We start from the raw sequence: 14,775 nt of genomic DNA, 5'->3' as shown, positions 1-14,775 counted from the left end.
ATAAAAGCTTAGTTTACAGGGTACCATAGAATTTGTCTATTATACTTGTGATTACGCAAGCACCAACATATATACAAGGGTACACTTATTCATGTTTGTGAGCGCCTGTACAAAGCAATCGGGCGACCCAGGCAGGGTAAACACACCAGAAATCACCCATGTGCAAGAGACTTGAGTGTGAAAAGAGTATTCACCTTAGTAAAATCAGACCGACCGAGTCTTTTACATGTCTGTCTGCAGTATGGCTGCACACCCAAGACTAAACAGCAAACTTCCACTTACTCTGCACATGTAGCCACTGGAGAAAAATTCACTACTGCTGGGTGAAAAAAAAAAAAAAAAAATCCACAAGTTTAGCCAATACATGCACATCTTTTTATACTATGTGGTCCCAGATAGCCAGAGTCACACCTAGACAAATCGACAATGCCCGTTTAGTTCTTATCTAAAGATAAACAAAGATGTTACAATCTAAGGCTCGGTTCACACGGGGCGACACGACGCGGCACGACTTGCCGCGACAAGTCGCCCCCGTTCTGTACTACGGAACCGTTCTAAGAGGAGCGACTCGAGTCGCTCCGACTTAGAAAAAAGGTTCCTGTACTACGTTTGGGCGACCTCGGGCGACTTGCATTGACTTCTATACAGAAGTCATTTGCAAGTCGCCGCTGAGGTCACGGCAGGTCGCGGTGCGGCAAGTCGTGTCGCCCCCTGTGTGAACCGAGCCTAATAGTTGTGCATTCTCCTACCAAAAACTATGATCTACCTAATTGGATACAAATTCATTGCTAGGTGCGTAAACTGCTTCTTTTTTTTTTAAATCAATCTAAAGTCTAAACTGTACAATGATCGTATGGTCAGATTGTAATGTGTATGGCAAACCTAATGACCCGTACACACAATCTGAAGATCGATACAGATTTCGACCAGATCGTACGATAATTAGAGGCCAATATTGAATTGCCTTCCACAGGCGGTGGTTTCAGCGGAGAGCGTTGATAGTTTCAAAAAACTATTAGATAGATAAGCACCTGAAAACGACTGCAACATACAGGGATATACAATACTGACATAATCACACACATAGGTTAGACTTGATTGTCTTTTTTCAACCTCACCTACTATGTAACATAAAACCCCACATAAAATGTTTAATATAATGCAGCTTACCTGTACTCAGATGTGGTGGCAGCATTAGTTGTATTTTTTTCAAGCCAAGCACATTTTCTGCAAGAACAGAAAAACACATTTAAACTTGTCAGACAGATGACCTTGTAATTTCCTCTGCACTGAACACTATTTTATTTGTTTTCCCTATACCTCTCTATGAGGAGATGAGTGATGAGCTACAATCTACTGTATTGATTTTGGGCCGGTTCACACTGCGAGCCGCAGCGAGGCGTCTCCGACTTCCTCGCCGCGACTTGCAGGGGGGGTCAGCGGCGACTTGCAGAGGACTTCTGCATAGAAGTCAATGCAAGTCGCCCCCGAAGTCGCCCCGAAGTAGTACAGGAACCTTTTTTCTGAGTCGGAGCGACTCGAGTCGCTCCTCTCAGAACGGTTCCATTGTACTCAATGGGGACGACTTGCGGGAGCGAGGCGAGGCGAGCCGTGTCGCCTCGCCTCGCGCCGCAGTGTGAACCGGCCCTTAAGGTTTAGATATGCTTTAAAAGAGAAATATGGGCAAAGCTTTTTTGGCCACAATACAATCAGCTGACGAGCCGCGAGTCTATGGACGCCCTCCCAGCAAAGTAGGCAGTTAAAAAAGGAGTTATCCTTTGATCTACATGGTAGTGTAAATAAACTTAAAATTTCACTTTTTTATTATACAATGGCAGTTTTTGTTTTAAAAAGTGTCTTAGCATTGTTTCCAGGCATTTTGTCCTGTACTCCCTTTTTCTCTTTAGGGTGGACCTTCGCTTTAATTCTGGACATGTGTACTACAATTCCCATAGAGCTGATTGTGTCTATATGTAGATGTGCAATGCATCTTGGGAACAAGCAGGAGAGGTTGGCTATGTTTTATTACAAGGGGGTGGCGGTCCATAGAGAACAAATGTAGCTACCCTAGAACAAGTCTGAGAATAGAAGGCCCTCAATGTCCCAGGAACCTTTGCACATCTGTGGCAGGAAAGTATAAAGATACAGCCCTACTGGGAGGGGATCATTAAAGCAAATAAATTACAGGAGAACATATACAAGCAGAACCATAGAATTGTCTGTTTCATGACATAGAAAAAAACAGCAGTGCAATACAGGAATACTCTAGTCCCACATTTATTAAGTGTGGCTAAAAGCTTGATACCGAGATACTGGCGAACACCAGACATCCAGAGTATGGGCAAATGGGCCATAAAGATTGATCGGGTAAGATCTATTGAAGAAACTACATATACAGTGGAGGAATCCCTAGAGAAGTACTATGCTATCTGGGGGAAGTGGTTGAATCTAGGGGATATATGGATATGCGGGAGGCCTAAGAGTGCTGATATTATGGGGAAAGAGGTTGAGACATTGGGGATCACAAGGAGGGGTCCAAGTACTCCTGCAAATACGCGCATCGGCGCAACCCTAGATGTACTAGATATTATAGAAAGAATTTAAAATAATATAGAATACAAAAGGTCTGAATAGCGAGAATGCAAGTGACTTACATCTAGTTACCGTATATACTCGAGTATAGGCCGACCCGAATATAAGCCGAGGCCCCCAATTTACCCCCAAAAAAACTGGCAAACTTATTGACTCGTGTATAAGCCGAGGGTGAGACATGCCTGCCCATCCCTGTGTGTGTGTCCGTCCATCCCTGTGTGTCCGTCCATCCCTGTGTGTCCGTCCATCCCTGTGTGTCCGTCCATCCATCCCTGTGTGTGTGTGTGTCCATCCATCCATCCATCCCTGTGTGTGTGTGTCTCCATCCATCCATCCATCCATCCCTGTGTGTGTGTGTCTCCATCCATCCATCCATCCCTGTGTGTGTGTGTCTCCATCCATCCATCCATCCCTGTGTGTGTGTGTATCCATCCATCCCTGTGTGTGTGTGTGTGTGTCTCCATCCATCCATCCATCCGTGTGTGTGCGTGTGTGTGCGTGTGTGTGTGTGTGTGTGTGTGTGTGTGTGTGTGTGTGTGTGTGTGTGTGTGTGTCCAGCCTACCTGTGTCCCGAGCCTTTGTCCCGAGCCTCCGTCCCGTGTCGTGCCTTGCCTTCGTCCCGTCCCGTCCCGTCCCGTGCCTTGCCTCCGTCCCGTGCCCTCTTCGTCGGCGGCCATTGTAAAATTCAAAAGCCGCGCCTCCTCCTTCGCCTGTGATAGGCGGAACACTGAATTTTCCAGCAGCCTGTGTTCCGCCTATCACGGACGTCGTATCATCCTCGTCCGTAGTACGAGGATGAGACGACGCCCGTGATAGGCGGAACACAGGCTGCTGGGAAATTCAGTGTTCCGCCTATCACAGGCGAAGGCGGAGCCGGAGGCGCGGCTTTTGAATCATAGAATGGCCGCTGTCTGTCTGCTCGACACGCTGATCGAGCGGGCAGACAGCGATGACTCGAGTATAAGCCGAGGGGGGCACTTTCAGCCTCAAAAAAGAGGCTGAAAATCTCGGCTTATACTCGAGTATATACGGTATATTTAAAGTGGAGTTCCACTGTGCTTTTTCCTTTTTTCAAAGTCAGCAGCTACAAATACTACAGCTGCTGACTTAAAATATGGACACTCACCTGTCCAGGGCGCCCCATGATGTCAGCACCCGAAGGGGGTGGGGGTGGCGGCATAGATATCCGTGGATTTCACGGGGGGGATGTTCCGGTTTCTAACAAGCGGCAGTTGCATTTTTGTGTATAAGCATATTGCATGCATTTTATAAAAAGTGTGAGTTTAATGTCTCTTTAAAATGCTATGTGTACAAAAGGAACACTAGCGACTGTCTTTTTCAGTTCCCATAAGCATGGGCAGCTTTACCTTAGGCTTTCATGTACACAGGACATTTTTATTACAACCTCTCCTGAAAGATTTCACTTGACAGCTAGTAACCCACGTTTAAAACTTCCGTTTTGCCATGCATGCATTTAAAAAATAAATAAAAAAAAAAAGTAAAAAAACGCCTGTAAATGAAACGTGGCTAAAACGCGAGTCAACACATTTAGCACTTGAAATGCCTCTAAACTCAACTTCTGAACCCATTTTTTTTGCATTCCAAAAAAAGCCTCTAAACTTAACTGCCTAGAAACATGATCCTGTGTACATGTAATAAGATATCAGGAGAGTTCAGAGGCAGTAAAAAAAAACAAAACAAAAAAAACAAAAAAAACAAAAAAAAAAAACGCCCAACTGCTCCTAAACATCCGTTTACCAGCAGCAGTGTACATGAGGCCTAAAGGACAAGCATTTATGTGAATTTTGCATTTTTCCCAGCTTTTTAACAAGATCAGACAGGAACATAACCACAGTACAATCTAAAATGTGTGAAAAAGATGTTAAAAGTAATGAAGATCAAGTAAAACCAAATACTTTTTGCATATTGATTAACTTGGCATAGCATACTGTTGAAACTAAGCATGAAAAACACCAAATTATAAATAAATGATGATTGCTGTTAAAAGGTTAAGACTGCCTTCAGTATATTAGGAGAACACCACAAATAAGAAAAGAAAATGGTAAAGGTAGGGCTCAAAATTTCAAGTCCTGAGCTACTAGCCAGGCCTTAGGGGTTACTCACCACCAGTTGCTCCACCCAACCCCTAAAATGCCCGTCCCTAATTCTGCCCCTAAACATGCCCTCAAATATCTCATGAAATTACAAGGTTGTTTATTTTTGTAACTTAATTCTGCATAAAATATTTAAGCACCTCCAATGCCGCCCCCCAGAACACCTACCTCCAATGCCCAATTCACCTTCCCAGCATATCTCTGCCTCCTTACACCCGCACCTGTGTTTTTGACGACCCCCCCAGCACACCTAGTCTTCCAACCTCCCCTCTCCAGCAGACATATGCCTCTAATTCAGAACCCCCACCCTCCCAAAATCCAGTGCATGTATGCTTTCAATTTCTCCCCCAATCCATCTTACCTATGCCTTAAATTCCACCCCCCACCCCCCGTGTCTATCAAACCTATGCCTCCAATTTCAACCCCCCTCCCTCCAATCCCACCCCCAATCTATCATACGGTATGGTTGGAATTGGAGGCATAGGTAGGATTCAGACCCAGGTAACCACCAACCCCCACAAACCATTATATCAACACCTCCTGTTAATCCTCCTCCCTCCCAGTACATCTTGTTCAATCCCCCATTTGGAGATGGGGACACGACTGGCTCCACATTCCCGAGACAGCACCCGCAATCCTCATTTTTTTCACTTGCAAAATGCAGTCAGGCGAGTGAAAATTTTGAGGGCTGGTAAAAGGTATAGTTCACCATTGTTAAAAGTAACTGCCTATACAGCTTGGACTAAAGATAATGCAATAAGCCTTTGCTTATGCATCTCCTGAAGCCTGAAAAACTCTAAAGATCGATATCAACCCATGCTGCTTTGTTGCTTGGACAGTGAAGAGAAGAGACTCCTAGCTGTTACTGCTCACCTCCACCATCGCAGAAGCAAACTCACAAACCCTGAGCTCAGCTACTGTGTCAGGGGAGAGAAAACGCATGTGAGGGGGCTTGAATCAGAGAAAGAGCGTGCTCCAGTGATGGCGGAGGTGAACAGTAAAACAGGCCATACTTTAAAAAGGGGGAGAAGTAAAGCCAAAGCTTTTTTAGCTGTATTTCCATGGATCACAGGAGTTTGTTGTGCACTCCTGTGACCTGTTTTCAGCCGACAGCAGGCTAAAGTCCTCGGTCACCTGACATCAGTCAGCTGGTCAAGGCTCTGGAAAGACCCAGAAACCTAGACTGACCACTGTCTCAGCCCCTCAGTGAGCCGCTCCCTCCCCAGCCCAGCGCTCCAGAGAACACCTTGAGGGGCAGAGCAGAGAGTCAGCAGTCCTTGATAGCTCAGTTCTTGGGGTAGAGCCAGTGGGGCACAATTGCAGCAGCGATGAGTGCTGCAGCCATCTAGGAAGTATCTTTTTTTTTCTGCATTCCCAAACTTCTCTTAACTAAATTTGCTTTTTTTACCACGAGATTAAAAAGGAAAGACACTAGCTCACTCCCCCCCCCCCCCCCCCCCCCCCATCAACAGCTTTTGTGTTCTGAGAGCAGGCGGCTTTCCCGCTGAACAATCATTGCTACACCTATAGCAAAGGCAATATTCAACTTTGGTAAAACCTGCACAGTTTGCCTTTATCTACAGGCATTGTTTGGTAAAGGTAAAATATACCTTTAGGGGATATAATATACAGGCCATCTTTGCTGTAAAACTGGAACTATAAAGTTATTAACAAGCAGCTAAAACAAAATGCATTCTTTCTTCACAGAAAGCAATCATTTAGTGCCCGTTCACACAGGGGCGACGCGACTTCCAGCGCGACTCACAGACGCGACCTGCACACGACTTCAGCGGCGACTTGCAAAATGACTTCTGTATAGAAGTCAATGCAAGTCGCCTGAAGTCGCCCCGAAAATAGTACAGGAACCTTTTTCTAAGTTGGAGCGACTTGAGTCGCTCCTATTAGAACGGTTCCATAGTACAGAACGGAGCGCGACTTGTCAGGCGGCTAAGTCACCTGACAAGTCGCGGTAGTGTGAACGGGCACTTAGGGCCGATTCACACCAGGAAATCACAAACATGCTTGTGTTCCTATGAGATTTGAGTACAGTACATTTTCATACGTTTGCATAAAACCAAAAAGTAGTGCATGCACTACTTTAAACAAACACACTGCAACCAGATGCCATGGTACTTATGTAACATACGATCTGGTGAAGACAAAAACACACTGTATTTGGGGTGTCATTATCGGGAATTACACACAGAACGCTCGTATCCTCATATCCTGCACTTCGTTTCATAATACACAACTTGGCTGCAGGAATAAGTATTATGTAGATAAAAGTAGAGAACAAAAATTCTCTCTCCCTCCAACCCGTTCACCAGTTAAAAAAAAAAAAAAAAAACACACAACATGACTTTTTTTTAGCATATGCAGGCATTTTTGCCTTCACAGACTGCAATAGGTGCACCTGTAAACGGGTGACATATGCATTTGTATGCATTTTGAACTTCTCTTCTCCTCTAGAACTGTGCTCCCTCTGCCCAATCCAGGAAACCCCTAAAGCTGGATATACAACATTGTGATATAGGAGTTGGACAGCCCAGCGTTTTAGTGAAGTCCATGCCAGTCCGAACTGTGTTTTAAAGGCTTGGCTGTCCACTTATTTAAAATAAAAGCAAAGTTGGCAAGCAAAAAAAAAATAAAAAAAAATGGAAATGCTAAGCCACCTGGCTCTCGTCAGCAGTACCGCTGCTATCATCAATGGTCTCAGACTCTGGGCTCTTATATCTCACGCAGACTTAGTTACAGCCTAGTTGCACAGGACCACTCCTATACTCTACATAAAGTTCTCATAACTCCCTGAGCTTGCTCACTTCCCAGACTTGAGGACTCCAGAAAGAATACTTTACAGGATAAGGCTGCCAACTCAGACTCTTTCAGTGCAGAGGTGATGGCAACAAGAAAATAAAACCTTGTAAGTTAAAGTGCCAAAAATTAAACTTAGATATCACAAGACCACCAGGAGCGCACAGGGTGTCACACATTAATCAAGGAATAGGAAGCTAGCAGTATTTGGAAAAAGATAGTCAGTGGTGATATCCACAGATAACGTTCATCACAGAAAATTTGTAAAAGTGCATTTTTGTCAAGTTCAGTATCATGGGAATTGCCAATTTAGAGATGCCTTTGTTCCTCAAGAACGGAGTCACACCTTCAATGCTAATGACCTATATTGTAAAGTGTTGCGTAAATTGTTGGCGTTATATAAATCCTGGATAATAATGATGAAGGATTGCAAGTTGTTGTGACAGAAGATCTGGACAAACTGAAAAATAACCACTGGGCATCTGCCAGAAGTCTGATCAGTTTGGAGTGCCAATCTAGAAAAACCTCCCACCCCAAACCTGCGAAGCAGACAAAGAAAAGTTTCAGGGGAAGAACGTCGGTATGTATCACAGAGTAAATAGAGCAGTGATGGCGAATCTTGGCATCCCAGATGTTTTGGAACTACATTTCCCATGATGCCCATCTACACTGCAGAGTGCATGGGCATCATGGGAAATGTAGTTCCAAAAAAAAAAAAAATATCTAGATTTGTCCAGTTGATTGTTGAATCTGGAGGCTTGGATTTCACATCTGGTGTCCCACACCAGTAACAGGTCTATGAACATGTGTATAAAGAACATTGCCCTTGATTCAGGCACTGTGGCTGAGTAGGTCCATGTAACAATTATACATGCTTCCCATGTAAGTTATAAACTAAGCTGGAACTTTGAGTTCTGCCCAGAACTGAAATATCTGTGCCTCTTGTAGAGGGAAGACTTCTGGTGCCCCCTCATGAATAATGTATGCCACTGCTGTGGTCTGACTGAGTCTGGATTGTATGACTCTTCAGCCTGGTTGTCTAGTGTTGCAGGGACAATCTAACCACCTAAAGTTTCAGAGTGCTTATCGGAACACCAGATTCCTTGTCCAAGTCCCACCAACATCGAACCCAGTTAACAAAGACGCTGGCTGTCCAAATGTCCTCCCACTGTGGGGATGCCTCTTCATGCAACAGTAAGGTAAGGAGAGGTAACCGTATTTTCAAAAAACAATAAATAGTAATTGCTTGAGATGTATAGTACATTAGTATATTAAATGCCTTCCAGTTGGGGCCACACACATTGGGATGCATTGAAGTAATGCATGCACCTGAACATACTTTATCATGCTTTGACTAATCAACGCATTTGCTTTAAATAGGCGCCAATGCAGGAAAAAAAATGATTCTTTATCTGTACTGCAGGTAAAATAATCCTGCTCACTTTGTACCACAGTACACATTGCATTTTGTGGTGTGCTATGCATATGTACTGGAGTGTGATTCAAAAAGGAGTACAGGCGGTCCCCCGGGTTACAAACAAGATGGGGACTGTAGGTTTGTTCTCAAGTAGGAATCTGTTTGTAAGGTGGAACAAGTACAAATTTTAAGTGAAGCTCCAGCCAAAAAAAAAAAAACCTAGGGAAGGGTCATCACCCCTGTAACATTTGTTTAGCCGTCTGTGCTCAGAAGATTTAACCTCATTTTCTGTCCCAATGACAATTGGATTTTGAAAATTTTGGGTTATCAGTGAAACAAGGATTGGTGATAAAGCATCAGTGGAGACACCTTTTTCCCATATTAACTCTTACAGGAGAGAATTTCCCATCCTAGGGGTAGATTTCCTCTCACTCCTCTCACTTCCTGTTGTCTCCTCCATTTGAAGTAGGAGTCATTTGTTGGATGTTTGTAGGGGACCGCCTGTAATAAGGTTTACATTTAACTTAATTACAACAAACTGAACAACCAGGGGAACAATGAAGGGAAACACATAAGCAGGATTCATTGAGCTGTAATGCATGTGTTGATTAGCATAACAGTTCCTTATTTCAGCTCTCACTGCAGAAATGGCCATTATGCAAAATAATGATTATAGATTAAAGAAACACGACTATAATGAGTTACATAAACCTCATGAATCAAGTCCAGGAGGCTCGGTAGACAACATCCTAAAATAAGACAGCTCCAGACCATATGGAAAAAAGTTTGGTACCCCTAAAATTGGCAAATGGTGCAGATTTTACGTAAAATAAATGCAAGTACTAAAACAAAAAATGCTTTAAATACATGCTAGCTACTGTTTATTTTCTTTAGTTTGTATTGGAGCAAATATTATATATCTTATATCGAAGATAAACGGCGCCTGCGCCATGAGTGGAGGTGTTAGGCCCCCCCATCCAAGTGGACACAGGGTTGTGAAAATTAGAGGGCCCCTCGCCACGCTTCGGGCTTGGCCTCGCTGCTCTGGGCTCTTTTTATTCTATGCGCAGTACACAGCAGACAGTATCCGATAGGGGATCATATTTGATAGGACACCTGCATTATTATGGCACATGCAGATGTTCTCAAGGTCTCCTGGTAGAGCCCTTAAAGTGGAGGTCCACCCTAAAGTGGACCTTCCGCTCATCGGAACCCTCCCCCCCTCCGGCACCACAATTGGCACCTTTCAGGGGGGAGGGGGGTGCAGATACCTGTACAGTACAGGTATCTGCACCCACTTCCGGGATAGCTCTCTGCGGAAAGGGGCGGAGATTACGCCCCTTTCCGCAAGTGCCCCGCTGCCTGCTGGGAAACACACAGATCCCAGAGGCAGCGGGGACCGTCCTTATTGCGCAGCGCGACTCACGCATGCGCAGTAGGGAACCGGGAAATGAAGCCGAAAGGCTCCACTTCCTGATTCCCATACCCAAGATGGTGGCGGCAGGACCCGAGAGACGATCTAGAGATCGGCTTCGGGTGCCGACATTGCGGGCGCGCTGGACAGGTAAGTGTCACTATTTTAAAAGTCAGCAGCTGCAGCTTTAAGCCCATTAGTGCATGCACTGAAGATTTCTCACACATGCGCAGATGCTCAGCGAAACCAACAAGTGCACAGATGTGCCACAGGGCTCAAGGACACGGAAACCCTGCTGCACCTTTGCACTTGCACATAATCTAAAAGGGATGTGGGGGGAAACAACCCTCATTCTTGCTTAGGCAAGAAATATGGAAAATAATATCTATCCAATTCTGTGACGGAGGGAAGAGGAGGCAGGGCAAGAAGACACTTTGTTTTGGCTGAAGGTCCACTTTAATTTGCTCTACTCTCTAAAGCAAACAGTAACCATACCTTTGTATGGGATGTTTGAAAGCTGGAGCAAGTGTCAGTGGACTATAAGTCGTTTGATAACACAAGCCATTTGCCGTGGTGGTAGACAAGATTTTGTCAATGCATAAACTATCTCCTCCACCAACCTAACCGTGCCAGTTTTATAATGTGACAGTGGTTGCAGGGGAGGGGATCCCTGCCAGCTGTAACAGGGGTAGGGGTGAGGGAGAGAGGGCATGTATTGGAACAGGTTACATAATAAAACATGTTAATTAATAGATAAATCGGTTAATAACTTTAAAAATAAAAAAAAGTGGGTCAAATTGACGTTCATTTTCAACCACAGTGATGGGAAAATTTAGAAATAGAAAACTTCTTAGTCAAAGGAATTTTCCAGACAGTGTATGTGGGTTTCGTTCAGATATTACATTCATTTTAAAAACAAGTGAAAATTTCAAACAAAATTCTTTTATTCAGCGAATGTACAAAGATTTTTTGTCTGAATATTCTCATCTGAAAATTGATCTGTGTGACCAACATAAGGCTCGGTCCACACCTATGCAGTTTGCTTTTGATCCGTTTCTGCAGTGTCTTTTGCTGTGCGTTTTGATTTATGAACATGTGATTTTACTGAAATTTGAATTTTTGCAATTTTTTTTGGGCAGGTTAACACAAATTGCTGCAAAAACGCATTACATGCTTTTCTGCAGCTTCTCCATTGAAGTATATTGAACCAATAAAGCACCATTTTGCGTTAAAAGTCCCTGACCCTTTCAGATGTGAACGTGTCCCATAGAAAATCATGCAAATGAATTGTAGTGCATATCTGCAAAAAGCACCAAAAAACACAGAGATGTGAACCAAATCTAACACGTTTAGTAACATAATGAGGTTTAAAAAAAAACTAAAATTAGCCCTTTATAGTAGAAAAAGCAGATAATCACTACTATAAAGGGGTTCATATTTTTACTGTAGAACAGTGAAAGTAATATTTACAGTAGCGATTTGCTCTTTTTGCACTATAAAAAAGGACTCATTTTAGTTTTTTTTTAACCCATTATGTTACTGGCGATTAAACGATTATGAAAATAGTAATTGATTAATTTCATAATCGATTAGTTGTTTCAGCCCCATCTTTGAGTAAACCTAAGTTTGGCCTCAAATGATATTTGAAGATAAAAGGCAAATTGTAGTACCTGCAGGGATAGAGATATAGAATATACATACATACATAATCAAATAGTTAGAACAGGGTAAGCAACCTAGCTTGCTAAAGAAATGTTGTAAGACATTCAGACTGTCACACCCGGGGCTGCTATTAGAAACCATGCAGTCCCATAAATCCTTCCTTACAAGGTGGCAGAAACAGGGTAAGGTTCTTGAGCAGACAGTGGGTGGGGTCAAGGAGAATAAACATGAACACTAAACAATGTAAAAGGAGTTCTTACTGTCTGCAAAAAGTCCTGCAAGGTCATAAATTCCCATTTAAAGCAAGAGCACCTCAATCCCAGGTGCAGACCTGTTATCACGAGTTGGGATAGGGGCATTAACAATCTCTTTGCAAACAGCTTTCAAGCCAGGATGATTTTGCCACAGAGGATATTGCCCATCTGTGACCATATTGGGTACCGTCACTTCCTGCCCTGTCATAGAAAATCCAACAAAATGCAACACATATCAGCTCTAACTCTTCTCCACTAACAAGAGAGTTCTGCAGACTAAAATGTATTCAAGGACTGCCTTCAATTTCAACTGTAGTTGATACTTTGATTCACTGAAAAAAAAATAAAAAAATAAAAATCAAACACACTTTACAAATTGGGAGATTGCCATTTTGTTAATATTTTACAAGGGAAAAAAAAAAAAAAAAGTGACCAATCATATACTCCAAGACCTCGATAACTCAAATATCAAAAATCCCCTGCATGTGAAAATGTTATTTTTAATCCAGATCTTGGAGTCTATTGAGGTCCACAGAAAAAGCTTTAAGCTTCAGAATACAGTGCATCCAGAAAGTATTCACAAAACACAAACCAAGCCACGAAGTTCAAGGAATTGTCTGTAGACCTCGGAGACAAGGATTGTATCGAGGCACAGATCCGTGAAAAGGGCACAGAAACATTTCTGCAGCATTGAAGGTCCCAATGGAGCACAGTGGCCTCCATCAGCTATAAAATGACCTTTGGAACCACTAGGACTCTTCCTAGAGAGGAGAACCTTCCAGAAGAACAACCAACTCTGCAGCAGTCCACCAATCAGACCTATATATTAGGTCAGAAGGAAGCCACATCTCAGTAAAAGGCAAATAGCAGCCTGCCTGGAGTTTTCCAGGCATCTGAAGGACTCTCAGACCATGAGAAACAAAATTCTCTGGTCTGATCAAACAAAGATTGAACTCTTTGGCCTAAAAGGGAAACATGTCTAGAGGAAACCAGGCACCACATTACCTGGGCCAATACCATCCTACAATGAAGCATGGTGGTGGCTGCATTATGCTGCTGGGATGGATTTCAGAGGCAGGAACTGGGAGACTAGTCAAGATCAAGGGAAATATGAATGCAGCAATGTACAGAGACATCTTTAATGAAAACCTGCTCCAGAGTGCTCCGGAACACCTTAAACTGGGGCGAAGGTTCCTCTTCCAGAAGGACAACCCTTACCACACAGCCAAGATAACAAAGGAGTGACTATCGGACAACTTTGTGAATGTCTTTGAATGGCCCAACCAGAGCCCGGACCGGAAAATGGCTGTGCATCGACGCTCCCCATCCAACCTGATGGAGCTTGAGACATCTTGCAAAGAAGAATCTGAGAAACTGACCAAAAATAGGTGTACTAAGCTTGTAGCATCATCCTCAAACAGATTTGAGGCTGTAATTGCTGCCAAAGGTGCTAAAACAAAAGTATTTAACAAAAGGGAATACTTATGTGCATGTGACTTTTTTCTCTTTTTTTTTACTTTTAATAAATTTGTAAAGATTTCAAACCTTTCACATTGTTAATATGGGGTATTGTTTGTAGAATTTTGATTAAAATAATGAATTTAATCCATTTTAGAATAAGGTCACAACATAACAATATGTGTAAAATGTGAAGCGCTGTGAATAATTTCCAGATGCACTGTATACTGCCATTAACAAGAGGATTGGATACAGGCAAAATAAAGTGGCACCAGCCCATGTTAACCCCCTCCTGCCAGCATGCCTCCGTTTTGAAGAAATCTACCGAGAGCATGATCATAAAACAGAGGTGTTGGACCTGTATATCCTCAATGGACTCCATAAAAATAATTTTACACTTATTAGAAATATTTTCTCTCACCCATCAAGGGACACGCCAAGTTCTAAACTTTTGGGATTTCCAAAAGTAGTCCAACTGAGGGGTCGGCAACAGCAAACATGAACAGGCCCAGTATAAAAAATCAAATGGAGGAATGCATGCAGCTCAAAGAGCCCTTTGAAGGACCTTAAGCCCAAAGTTGGCAGCAGAGGAGGCAGAAATGTCAACATGAACAATGTATGATCAGAAGACGGGTAGCAGGTATGTGTTAATTTTACCTTAATACAGAGAATGTTTTAGGGCACAAAACCCTTTACCTTTCACCTTAAAGTGGTTCTAAAAACTGAGAAGTTTCTTATGCAGAAATGTCCTGGGCTTCACGACCACCTTATCCCTAAGCAAGATCAAAAAGTTGTTTGCAAGATAGCTGCCAGTTTGGAACACCCACCTCGCAGAGGGGAAAGCTACAAAGAAAGTAACTTTGAGGGTGCGAGTAGAGATGAATACCTTTAATCAGTTCAAACAGCAGCTTCAGAAGCACCAACAGAACCGGATTCAGATCCCACAGAGTCAAAGAACAGATGTGAGAACTCCCATACAAAAAAGTCTCAGAGAGTGGTCTCTGAAAATTAATGAAAAGAACCCTGGTCTAGACCAGGGATATGCAATTAGCA

At 43.2% G+C, this 14,775-nt stretch overlaps 1 protein-coding gene across 5 annotated transcripts in view; it reads right to left on the bottom strand.

Moving 5' to 3' along the window:
* TBL1XR1 (TBL1X/Y related 1) overlaps nucleotides 1-14,775 on the bottom strand; it is a 233,468-nt gene that overhangs the window by 99,008 nt on the left and 119,685 nt on the right. For 4 of the 5 annotated variants that reach the window (XM_077487946.1, XM_077487947.1, XM_077487949.1 and 1 more), the window contains exon 3: nucleotides 1,171-1,227. The gene's annotated coding sequence lies outside the window, so the exon portion shown is untranslated. Of the gene's footprint in view, nucleotides 1-194; nucleotides 320-1,170; nucleotides 1,228-14,775 lie in introns of all 5 variants that reach the window. The other variant, XM_077487948.1, reaches the window with a different exon arrangement.

The sequence above is a fragment of the Lithobates pipiens genome, unplaced genomic scaffold (genome assembly GCF_037356315.1).
Source record: "Lithobates pipiens isolate NorthernLeopardFrog02 unplaced genomic scaffold, aLitPip1_a1.2 Scaffold_18, whole genome shotgun sequence".
Lineage (NCBI taxonomy): Eukaryota > Metazoa > Chordata > Amphibia > Anura > Ranidae > Lithobates > Lithobates pipiens.
Note: the sequence above shows the minus strand (reverse complement) of the source record. Positions and strands in the feature narration are given on the sequence as shown.